This window comes from Varroa jacobsoni, unplaced genomic scaffold (assembly GCF_002532875.2).
Source record: "Varroa jacobsoni isolate VJ856 unplaced genomic scaffold, vjacob_1.0 scaffold_767, whole genome shotgun sequence".
NCBI lineage: Eukaryota > Metazoa > Arthropoda > Arachnida > Mesostigmata > Varroidae > Varroa > Varroa jacobsoni.
Window position 1 is genome coordinate 391,860 of NW_019213669.1, and position 12,845 is coordinate 404,704.

General features: G+C 38.3%; 1 protein-coding gene across 8 annotated transcripts in view; it reads left to right on the plus strand.

The window, feature by feature from the left end:
* Positions 1-12,845, plus strand: part of LOC111263465 (RYamide receptor) — a 154,247-nt gene that overhangs the window by 111,112 nt on the left and 30,290 nt on the right. The gene's annotated exons all lie outside the window — the stretch shown is intronic.

Genomic DNA, 12,845 nt, shown 5'->3' on the forward strand with positions numbered 1-12,845 from the left:
AGCGTTCGAGGGCAGGATTGATCGCACTGATAACGCGATGGCTCGACTGCGGATCGTCGTACGCTCAGGTTCAAAAGTGTTGGTACTCCAGTTACTGATACCCAACACCAACGGAAACCCGAAGCGTTTCCGTATGACTATATGCCAGAAGTTGATGCCAGTGATGCACAACAACGAACAAACCTTAAAATATTGCGATATGTTAGAAAGCCAGGTGAAGCACTACAACTAGCACACAATCCAAGCCAGGCTAAGTTTACAATATGATCTATTCTGTTTTTTATTCTTTTTATATTTAAATTGTTCGGCTAGACTAGGTTCTTTGTTCAGTAATATCTGTGTTTGTGCTCTGTATGTTTCTACTTGCGACTTGGCTGGAATAGTGGAATCACTACAATTTACAGTGCACAGTAGTATGAAGTAGTATTCAGCTCTAGTCAGATATGATACAGTGTAAATCGTCCCGAATGAAGCCAAAAAAAACCAAAGAATCCTAATTCTCATACAGGCTCGGGGGCGTAAAGCTATTCTGTATTGAGATCAATAAAACAGAGGGAAAGCATCCGGAACATTTGAGCTAAAAAGAACAAGTAAAATTTGAAAACGTAGCCAAATCTAGGACGTGCTGCTTAACTTGTATAAGACACCTTCTCCACAAGATATTTTTGCAGAGAACTTAACAATTCCAAGTGGTAAAAGCATTGGTCTCACAATAATAAGGTCACGGGTTTGTTCACCGGTTGACAATCATTTCTTCAAGTTATTTAATTTACCGCTTAGTTATGCATACGGAGCTCGCTATAAGCATCATTATGGAAAGATGTATTTGTAATGATGGCAAATACGAAAAAGGTAACTATATATTTGTCCGGTGCGTGAAAATGTGAAACCACAAATATTTAATTGAATAGTAATGAATGATTTGTATGTTGCTTTGGTTGGTTATTATAGTTGACTAGACTTGAGTTTTTTTTTGGGTTGAGTTGGTTCTTCGATTTAAGGCTTTGCCCCCTCTAAACAGTACATACTTAAGATGGCTCTCAAATAGTTCCTTTAGTTATTACCCCGTAGCCCCGTTGGACTCACTATTAGTGGTAAAGAACTAATCACCATTTTCCCATTATTATCTAGAGCAGACAAAGGGAAGATATTTGACTAAAAACTTTTTAATTTGATTTTGTTGAAAAATGTTGCAGTAAATCAGACAAGCACCGTTCGAACTTTTCAATTACTATTCTCCACCGATTTTCTGGGGGGATTGATTGTTCGAAAAGACCTAGCTCAAGTTTATAGAACTGACGGACGCCTACCTAAAGAATATTTTATTTGACCTAGGTCAAATGCGGTGGCACCCCCGTGATGGCTTATCTTTGATCTATCTAAGACAGTATCTTTGGAACACGCTGTGGTTTACGCCAAATACGGCCATAGGCACACTTTGTTTCAAGCCACAGGTCTCGTGAAATGTCTGAGCACTCAGAGATGTTATATGGAAATCATCAGTTTGTATTGGGGCGCATTTGGTAACCCCATCGAGTTATACAAATGGCAAAAAAATTGAAAGAAAGCAAGAAGAGTCTTCGGATAAAAATGTAGTATGAAATTTTGTAATCTTAAAGAGGCTTAATTCGGTGGGAATCCAGCTTCACTGAACCTAGTTTGCGTCACTGCAGAATAAAGGTTACGATCTCGGAAGATGCATTCATAGAAAATAACAAAAACGAAATGAAGAAATCCAAGATCTGTATGCGATCTATCTTTGTTTAAAGAAGACTCCCAAGCTTGATAATCAGCATACAGTAGGCGTATTTTGGCTGGAAGCATCTTGGTTCATTGTAACAATGAATTGCCCGACTTAGGCTGTTTTAGATACATGCTTCGAGTTCGGAATGGCCGTCTGAAACGAAAAGCGCTATGAAACGAAACGTGAATGCAAGTATTGATATTGCGAACTTCTTTCAAACTGTCCTTATCTAAGCTAGTCGTTGGCACTCAACTTTTTTTAGTAAATGACTCAATAAATAAGTAAGACAGAATCTTTCTAACTTCTCTGGTTTGTAGAAAGTGTAATTTTTTTCGCCTAACAACTACAAAGTCCCTGAATTATATATCTGTATTTCTACTATAGAATATTTTGAGTATCGATATTAAAATAGATATGCAAGAAAAGATTCAAAGCAAAACAAGTCCTGTTTCAAACTCACCAATTCGTTTTTACCTACGCATAAGGAGCAGGCAGCAATTTCATACGAAAAACTTGGATAAAGCTAAGCTTTAATACTTCTGTTGTGTGCTTCTTATAGAACTTCATTGATATCAAGGTAGGGATGAGAGCTTTCTCAGTTTGGCGCCGAACATGATTTGTACCCCGTTGATATTTGGCGGACTTTGACAGCAACTCGTTTAAACATCTCGTCCTTACAGGCAATCCGAGTCATGACGAAGATTGGTTGGAAAATATATACAATAAAAAGTGTCAAGTCAGACAGATTAAAAGTCGTTTAGGATTGTTTGATACTCCCTCACTTAGGCGTGTCGCGAATGAGTTAGATCGAATACTTCTTGACTGCTGCTAATGTAAGGCCATCGTTCCATTTGCTCTAAATATCATTGAATAGACCAGGATCAACAAAAAATTAGGGCGAAGCGATAATCAGAAATGGTGTAACGTTAAAATGCCTTGCGCGCTAAACAAAAATATCGCAAACTCTGGCCAAAAGGACTGTTTACCGCTCAATAGTTACCAATGTGCCATTTATTCTCCTGAGTAATCAATATTTTACTTTGTTTGCTATTAATGTATAACGGTAACAATGCAGTGGAGATCAATAGATTATAGGTCTTGCATTTAAGTTATAGAGTCGTATATAAGTTCGTTGCAACGATGGACAGTAGGGCGGTAGTTTAAAAGAAAAGCTTTTCAAGTGGTTGTTCTTAAGACTGCCGCACTTTGCTTGGCGTGCATGAACGAAGAGAAGCGCTTCACATTAAATGCTACCAAAGTGTCAGCGCCATGATTTTTTTAAATGCGCGTTCCAAAAAAAAAGAAAGAAAAAATGCTAAGCGCTTTCTGTTTAATTGTCTTCATGTGAATAAATTCAGACATACTACGACTGTTAAAATTAAATAATTGAATCCACAAAAAGTATGCCATTACTTTATTTAAACGTACTTCAGTTTCTCACCGATGATACCTTGTATCCAGTACATCGAACTGGGTGCAAATGAGCTGCATAATGCAAAACTTGAGCTTTGCAAGCCTGAAAAATAATCACAGATCTGCTTTCTCGTCGAGCGAGCCTAACTTCATTCAAGCTTGACTGTTTCTTTAGGTTTTGTACCTTTCTTTGAACTCGTTCGGCACAATAGTTACAACTGAAGTTGGTAGCAATAAAGTTGCAGCTCTATATGGTAATCTACGTTCTAATTTCTATTTCTGAGAAATTATTGTCGTAACACAACAGGAAAAAATTTAATAGCGTAACTGTAAGTAGGTCCATAGTTTACTAAGAAATTCCCAACTGTTTATGCTATGTGATGTACCCTTTTAATTGAACTATGTCAAGTGTGTCAGCGATTCAAGATCCCTTGGCCAAAGCACATATTGACGCTTCTCAGTGTCGATCGTGTATCATTTATTCAGTCAAGCCACTGTCGAACAAACATTAAACTCAGATGAGCTGTACCAATTTTTTATTTGGCACCATTTGAGCAGCGCCTCCGCCTTATTGTAGAGGGCGTTCGTTTCTCGGCTACTCTTTTCCGCCCTTTTCAAGTAAGTGACTGTCGACGCGCGCTCGCTCTGAAGCAGCAGATCTCCTAACATGCCTTCCAGGCACGTGCTTTCGAGCGCTTTATCTCAGCACATAAAATATGTCAAACAGAGAACGAGAAGTGGTAATGAATCGAAATTGTCATACCATATCGCAACTACCACTTCTGTGTTGAAAGCACTCGAACTGGTCGTTGTTGAACGTTAACAGCCCGTCGTCTTTCCGCATCGTAGTGCGAATGGCGAACAGGAAAGAAAGTCTAACAGTGTAGAAACGCGTCTCGTCAGTTCAGACAGAGAGGGGTCTTATTTTGAAAAATGTTTAAGAGCAGCTCGCTAAGTGGAAAGAATAATTAAAAGTATGGCCAGTAAATGTAATAACATGAGTACGGGAACATATTTCAGTATTAATTTATTTAATACACATGTACGAACATATTTGTTAACTGGACCACAAGACGAAAAAGCGCCAATGACGAAAATTTGTAGGAGACACATCGGCTATTGATTTCTAGCCATTTCTGCTTGCCTCACAGATTTTGACACCAATTGCTCCACCGTTCCGTTCGCCTAGTTATTGAAAAAATCTAATTCTTGCCCCAATGTACGCAGTTCGTAATATACCCCTATGCCTCGCTGGTAACATCCTTACCTTAGCACAGGTTTCAGAAAATTAATTTGCTTTTAAAGTGCCATCTCGCAGAATCACTATTATTAAATCTGGTCTTTCTGTAAATGTATTCATAATATGTACAAAATCGTTTTCTAAAATGCAATATTGCGGAGCTGCAGCGTTATACTTTTTTCAATCGTCAACGTGTGAAACTATCTTTACCGCATCATGTCCTAGAAAATTCTTTGGACGCGCTGCCTGATATTAATGCATACCTGACAAACATCATCTGGTCTTTCATATGCATTTTTCATATACCCATTCAATAGAATGCACTTTGATCCTTTCGGCCATACTACCGACGCTAAGGCAGTTCCATCTGTATAATTTTGCTTTAAGAATCCCCAGTTAATTTCTGTTCTGTTATTCCTGCTCTAACCCTTTGCTCAAAATGAAAGAGTCAATAGTCTCAGATTAATAAGTGTATTTCATTGCCCCAGACCAAGTTAGGCTAGGTTCAGTAAATAAGAAGATTGGGGCAACCCATACTTCCAGTTTTTTTGGTGTACGAATTGTAAAATGTAGACCAACGCATTGTCCCAGTTCTAGCCTTTTACGTCAAATAGACTCGCACAGTCTTTTTGAAACTCTTTCATTGTACTCCTTGCTAAGCGTTGAGGCCAGTGGCCTGGATTCATGACGAACAATTCCCCGACAATAAAAAATACTATGAGGAGCACCTTGGCTTTGGAATAGACTTTCTTCAGTCGGGGTTCATTTATGAACCGGTACCCGTCTGAACTGTACACCCGTCATTAAAAGTGACACAAGGTTCTCCTAACATAGTTTTTCACGAGTGGTCATGTGCAGGATATTCCGCACAGACGTCGCCAGAAGCTTTCTAACGTCTGAACGGTCAGTCAAAATGGTCTGTAATCGCAATCGGTAATCTGGCAGCTGCAGAGCATAAGTTGTTTCATTCTTTCCTCTTTCGTAATCGCTGTTATAGACTTTCCAGAGTGAGAATCGTCATCCGTGTGCCTCATGTCCATTCCTTTTTTTGTTTTGTTTTGAACCGCCTGTTTGTTTATCTTTACCCAAAGGGCAGGTTTCGTAGGCATTCTGATTTGATCTTTTACACGAAATCTAGTGCAGGCTCGGCTCGGGAAAAATCACATAACGGCAAAGAAGCTGAAGCTGCATCGGATTGCAGACTGTTCTTTCTGCCGGAACAAACACAGATCTAAGCGACCATCCTGTGGCGCCAAAATTCAAACGGCTGTTTTATTTTTGAACGGGCGGTTTTATGCGTTCTACACTTACACCCCGAACACAAAGCCTTTTTCACAAGTTTATCACACAGGCTACCCTTCCCTGAGAGTCTTCGAGTAAAAGTGCTTGAATCTTATATCTTTGCGCTTAGAATCACTGTCAGAAAAAATGAGTGATAGCCGACCACGATAAACGCCTTTAACGCTATATATGGTAAGCGCAGTGTAATCAGGTGCATGCGGTGTGCCAAAATAAGCAGTACTTTTGTGCGAGATAGCAAGCATATGCAACCCCTGAACGTTGCCCAAGCTTGTAGTACCTGCTATTTTTTTTTGTTAGTATATTGTTTCTATGGTACTTGAAACCTCCGAGTTATGGCTCTAGTATTGTCTCTGAGAACTTGTTAACGTGCTCTAAGGCTATTCTCGGTTGAAATAAAAGCCACTGTCGTATTCTCGGTCTTTGCTTATCAACTAAATAGCCCTGACAATTGCCTCTTCCGGCAGTACTCGATTTCGATCGGCTACGATATGTTCTACTGCGGTGCCCATTTCCAGCTGAAATACGACCCTTTGGTTTCTATAGTCGCTTCAATGTTTACGCTCATTTCCTTTGTAAAGGCTTTATACCTGTAAGAGCTTTCTATGGTCGGTTTCATCTCCAAGTCTAACCTACGAAGGATTTCTTTACAGATACCGCTTGCGTTCACAGTCGTTAAACGGGATGTGATGCAACCGGTGTGAGAGATAAGCGTAATTGACTGTTCGTTAGTTCCCTTGTTCACGTGATCTACTTCCACTTTATAATAGACTCCGTAAGTTTCATCCCACGCTTCAAATCATTGGTACGCTCTGGGCCGCAATTTATTATACTAGAATTCTGAGTGACATGAAGCGTATACGGTACTTGTCATCAAGCGTTTCGAACGGGCAGAGTGGGTATGGTGGCACAAAACACTCTGTGCATCTGAAACAATTTACTCTAGAAGCTTCCAGTAAACTTGAAGGCCCAAGTCCACTCATTTCTTAATACAAATATCGAATCCAGTATATATAGCATCCAGCTGGAATTTATGTCGTTTAACGATAATATTCTATTGGAGCCAAAAAAATGCCGTATTATTGGTCAGTACCAGAATCGCGTCTTGTATAAAGGTGCTACTATTTTGCTATCTTGAAAAACCGATACCTATTTATTTCTAATAGAGTCATCTACTAGTGTTTACTAGTAAATGTATCGTTTTCTGTGATCAAGAAGGGCCAACATATAGTATCTAATGTACGACATACAAATACTGCCGCGAATCCAATGTTTCGATTCGTTTGATCCTAACATCGTATATAGCGTATATGGGGAGTTTTAGGCTATAAAACATAATTCGAGGGTTAGGTCATTCAGTACTCTTTCTCCTCCCGAAATGAGTTAAAACCTAACTTAAAGTGTACAAAAAATTAAATGATTACTTAAAGTCTGCCAGCGTTTGTATCTTGACTTCATGATCTACCCATGATCTTGTTGAAAGAGATATTTCATTAAAATCTCTACTTGCTCCTGGTTAAGAAAATCGTGTTCTTACACACTGAACATATCGTTTAAATTTAGTGTATCTAAATTTAGCTATAATTAGCACTAACCTAAAAAGAGAAGACTAAAAGTCTTCTCTGCTATAATATCATTCTTTAACACGCGATGGTTTAGACTAATGTACCTTTGAATCTAGCCATACAGATGACAGGCGAGGAGCTCTAAAAAGATTAGCTGGAAAATGTATTTTGGGACTCGCATTGCTTCTTCGAAGCGTGTTGATTAACCTGAGGGATAACTTCGTAGCCCGTTTGCTCGAATAGCTTTAGGAAAACTAGAGAACTATTCCGAGGCAAAAAAGAAGCATGTAGTTTTTATAAACATATTTTTCCTTCGACCTGAACATTTCTGACGAAAATAGACCGGAAAAATGTGTGTGCTATGACATAACTCTGTGCGCATCCGCATGTTGAATGACATAATGTAAGAACTTTAATGAATTTATACTATATACGAAATGCAGATCCACTTTCTGTCTCAATTTTTTGATATTTGCAAACGTTTATTTATAATCTCGATATGGTAACATTGGAATAAACAGTAGAAGTATCGAATTCTAATAATTCCTGTAATAACAAGTTTAGATTTCAGATAAATATTATTATTATTATTATATTTCACACAAAGGGTACGTAGATATATGTCAGTTTTACCGGATTTTCAAATTAAATTAGCATATTCTAGTCGAAAAGAACGCTGCTTTTCAGAGAGAAACCTATGTAATTATTGGATGCACCTTCTGCGGATACCAAAGGCTGATGCGTCAGAGGAAATCACGAAATGTTCGTTTTTACACCGCATGTATAGCCAACAACGACAACTCCTAAAGGCATTTTTTCACACATGGTCTACATTTAGAACAGCCTAAAAAGCTCATCATATATTCATAGATAGGGCGGTGTGCTTAGGTAGCCCACAATCCATACAATTATATTTATATATAAGCTCATCTAAATCTAAAAATTACCAAGATTTATGAGCCGTTATCATTATGAACTTCTGGTGTTTCATCAGCATCATCAGAGTCCTAATGAAACGTAGCTCACCAGGACTGCATTGACGATGTGGCTACCCTATGCGTGCTTGACGCAATCCCGCTACGAAGACCGTCACCCTGGCTTGGAGGAGCTTCTTCCTGACGGATATTTGAAGTGACAGTAAACGAGTGTGCAAAGCATTTGACAAAAGTCAGTGTAGCGAATTTCAATTCTGCAATAAATTCGTTTCTTAAAAAGGTAGAGAATATGCGCGAAGATGTATGAAGTCTCACCCGTCTCCCATGTGAGGCAGGATTGATAAAGACCCAATAAGAAATAAAAAAAAATGATCCCAAATAGATACATTTTTTCTGCTGAACTTCGTAACTAAACATGAGCCTAAATTTAACTCTCTTTAAATAAACTTTTCTCTAGAAGTAACATGCCAAATTCGTACTAATCTTCTTGTTATGAATACTATAATTAATCACTAATACAGTACTATCTTTAAAACCTATAATTATTCATTTAGTTCAGCGGTACTTTTTAGTGTGTATAAATGTAGAACAACATTGAAGCTAGTACAAATTGACCCAGTGGCGCCAAACTGGTCCAGGGTTGAATTCTGAAAGAGAGCTGCAGACAGGCCAGTGGTAATTGACTTGGACAGCGGAAGTGTTATGGTGACTGCATTTGCTGGAGTGTTTGAAGTGGTGCAGACCACTTCAGGCAGCCATCGTGTTTTTTTTTTTTGTTTGAATTGTTGTGGTGAGGCCCAGTTTCTTGCGGAAGAGAATACAGTAAACTAGGCCGACTGTCCGAGCGCCGCGTGTGGCTGTTATCAAGTAAGGGTTGCTTATACCCAACAGTCTGCCATTAGAACAACGAGGTCTTCGTACAGAGTTGTCCAGGGGGAAGGAATTATAATAAGCGCCTCCACGTCTTACACTGGCAGGTCTCGGCAAGTTTGCTGGAAATGCTGTAGGGTTTAACTGGCCGAATCTATTAGATTGTTCAGTATGACATTAATTTCATATTTCAAGATAACGTTATTTGTAATAGCACGATTTGGCGGCATTTTTTGTAATATTCGAAACGGGCCTATACTTGTTGAAATCTGAAACTGCGCCCTCAAATATCGTCGTATGGGCTTTTAACAGGCGAATTGTAGTAAACGATGAGAAAATGAAAAAATTTGAATATGAACTCCATTTTGGAACTACAAGCAGCAGAAGCAGCTCGCCATATAAACTTGTATTCGAAACATCGAAAGTGGAAGGAATCTGTTTTGAAAGGTGAATAACGAGGAATTGGAAGCTAACCCATCTCAAAGTGCACCTATATTGGCACTTAGATTTGATGTACATAAAAATACCGTATTTGTTCAGTCCAAATTAAAATGGTAAAATAATGATAGCGAGTGCCGCATGATTCTAGGCGAAGATCGAAAACAGACATAGAAACGTTTTCCCTCGCACTTTCATTGGGTAGATGCGACTAAACAAAATTTCCACTTGCAAAATCTTTTTGGTTATATAATGCGGGCTTTGTCCCCTACAGCTTGGTAAATCGTTTTGTGGAAAGTGCAGCGATTATGACTGAAGCTTACTATGAATAGTTGGAGGAAGAAACTTCGCACTAAAGAGCCAAAATTCGTAAACAAAGGCACACCATTCCTAGTACCCGACAACGATAGATCTCACAACGCAAAAATCAAAGTGGCAAAAACGCAGTTTCAGTTGACGGCTTCCTGATATCCACCATACTCATCAAATATTATTCCTACAAATTACTCTTGTTTCTTTTTTTATAGAAACTGTCCTTCGAAGTTGCATTTTTAAATAAACACCCCTATATACGATCCCTATTATTATTGGAATAGGAAAATATATTTGACAGTTGGGAAAAATCATAGGGTCTTAATCGTGGGGTCTTCTGGGAACTTAAGTAACTCAGTGTAGTATTTACGAAATGTATCTCCGACAACTGACCTTAATATTATTTCCTTTTAATAGCCATTAAACTAAGCATATATGAACACTTAACACATATGCGCATTATTTAAATAGGTATGTCTCCAGAAAAGTCAGTGTATTGAAAAATCTTGGATACAAACTTTTGTATTGAGTTCGGCTGTCCAATTTCGTATAAAACTTCTAGCAAAACATATGTACACCTGACGTTCAAGTTTCAGAAAGGACTGCCTTCTTCCCCAGTCGATTCGTTTTCTCGTAAACCTTTGCCCTCGATTTTGGTCAGAAAGTTTTATATTAGAATATCACGGCATGTACGCTTTTTTCTTAATTTCCACAAACCAAAGTACAACTTAAATCTATAATTTGTCACGCAATTATAAGCAAACGTGACTTTACCATAAGACGTCAGGGTCAGATTAGGTTGGAAAGCCGTTGTTTGTATTTATCTATTTTATCTATCCTTCGATCTTCGCCTTTTAGTTATATGTCTCGATTTTTGAAGATTGTGAAAGCTGTCCGCTCATCCGTAGTTATTTTGCTTAGATGACACCATGCTTGCGATGCAGCATACTGCATTCCAACGGATGCTTGCAAATAAAACGCTACTCCATGATTTTTGGTTTTATTAGAGTATTAGAGAAAATAAAGTATTCGAAATGTTTACTAAGAAACATGGTCGACCTGATATTGCGACGCAAGCCTGACCTTTGAACCTAACGGCTATATACTTAAGCGCCGACTAGTTGGGCATGCACGATAGTCTCAGTTCTAACTCGCAGCAATCGCATCAGCACCACCACTTGGGTAAATTACTCAAAAGGAAGCTATGTAATTTTTCTTTTTTAGGTTTCTTGGGATGCCCGATAGAGTGGGAAAGATTCTTTTGAACTTTTTTGTCGTTAGAAGAAGTCTGTTCACAAAAATCCTAACAAATCCGAACGACCTTTAAGCCGTTCAACTTCCGGAGGACCCAAATATTCCTTTATTGAACATATTACTTTTACGATGGTTAATATAAAACTCGATCGTTTTTTTTTTCAGAAGCAATGTGGATATAGCGACATTACAAAACTTGTTGTAAATAGACGGTCGAGAACGTTTTCGAGTTGTGAACGAACAACACATTATTTGGGAGCGGGTGTTTTAGATAGTTTCCAGCTGTAAATAGCGCGTTAAATATGGCAAAATATAAGAACAAATTACGAATATAGAGTTTCAACTCTTACCAGCGTATACATATAAACAACGCTGCATTATTCAAAGGTCCATTTCAACAGTTTTCAATGGTATTCGACAGTTTATCTTTAATGCCGACAAAGCTCGCATAAGTTGTGTGACAGAAAATTATGAACAGTATAACACTTAGGTGGAAACCGTTTTGTATAAAACAGCATTAGATGTAAATATAACGGTAATTAATTTACAAATATCGTCAGCTTCTCAAATATTTATCTGTTCCTCTTTGAGCAAAACAAGTGTATACTGGCTAGAATGGGATCAAACTCCGCGCTAAATAGAGTAGGTTCCCCAGGTGCATCATTGGAAATCTACTACGGAATTAAATTTGTGTATTGCTTAGGTTGGAAAAACGAAAGACATCAATCAACGAGTCTACCAACCGTTTAAAGCCAGTGTATTCGAAATTGCGACATGGTGTCACCACAAAATTAAGTAGCCAAACATGTATTTTTATTAATTTACATTTCTTCCTATATCCTACGGAATACCTATCTTGCATCGCCAGTTTATTTGTTCCTCGAATATCTTCTGCAATTGCAGGTTGAAAATGGTTCAATTATTGTACGAAGGTGCGTGCGGTATATCCCTTGTATGCGGTAACTTAAAACCAAACAGTATTAATCAGTTTCAATTTTAGTTGTTTCCTTTCGTCATCGTGTCGTTAAATGGAGCTAGTTCTTAAGTCTAACGTGACCAGAACTATTTTGAAAACTAAGAAATATTTAAATCCCGTCTACTTCAATCTAGTATTGACCCAAAAAAGATAAAGTAACGAAAAACAATTCCGATAATCACCCTCATCATCAGCGGCATGAGACCAGCGGCGACAAGTGGATAAATGGATATAGTACACACCTGCTAGGACTTAATGTTTAAGCGAGGATTTGAAGAGTGACGGTTAGAAAGATCCTCTGAATGGACATACGGATTTATTCTCCTATTTTTTTCGACGGAATATATTTCTTCACTGCTTACCCCTGTAATTCGTAAAAATGTTAGCCGACTTTATTTTTAAGACCTGGGATTATTCCGCTCACATGGACGCTTTTTGACTAACATTCAGTCATGTGTAGCAACGACAAATTAGCGGAAGAACACTTGTACAAACCGTTCTATAAAATGACCTCAAGAGCGCACTGACTTTGCACTACTCCTTACAAATCACAGCACAAAACCCACCCATCGATTGGCTAAGCATCTTAAACTAAGGATTAGCATTTGGGAATTATCAAATCCTAGGTTTTGTCATAACTGATTAAAACAATCATTTTCATTCGTCGAAGTGGCAAGTCGGCTTTTTTCATCAGCAAAAATCATTCCATTTTTACCCGGCGTATGTGGTTGGTTCGTTGTCTAAAAGCATCAATCTTTATCGCGCTTTTAATCGTTCTTCTATGTATATATTTCACATA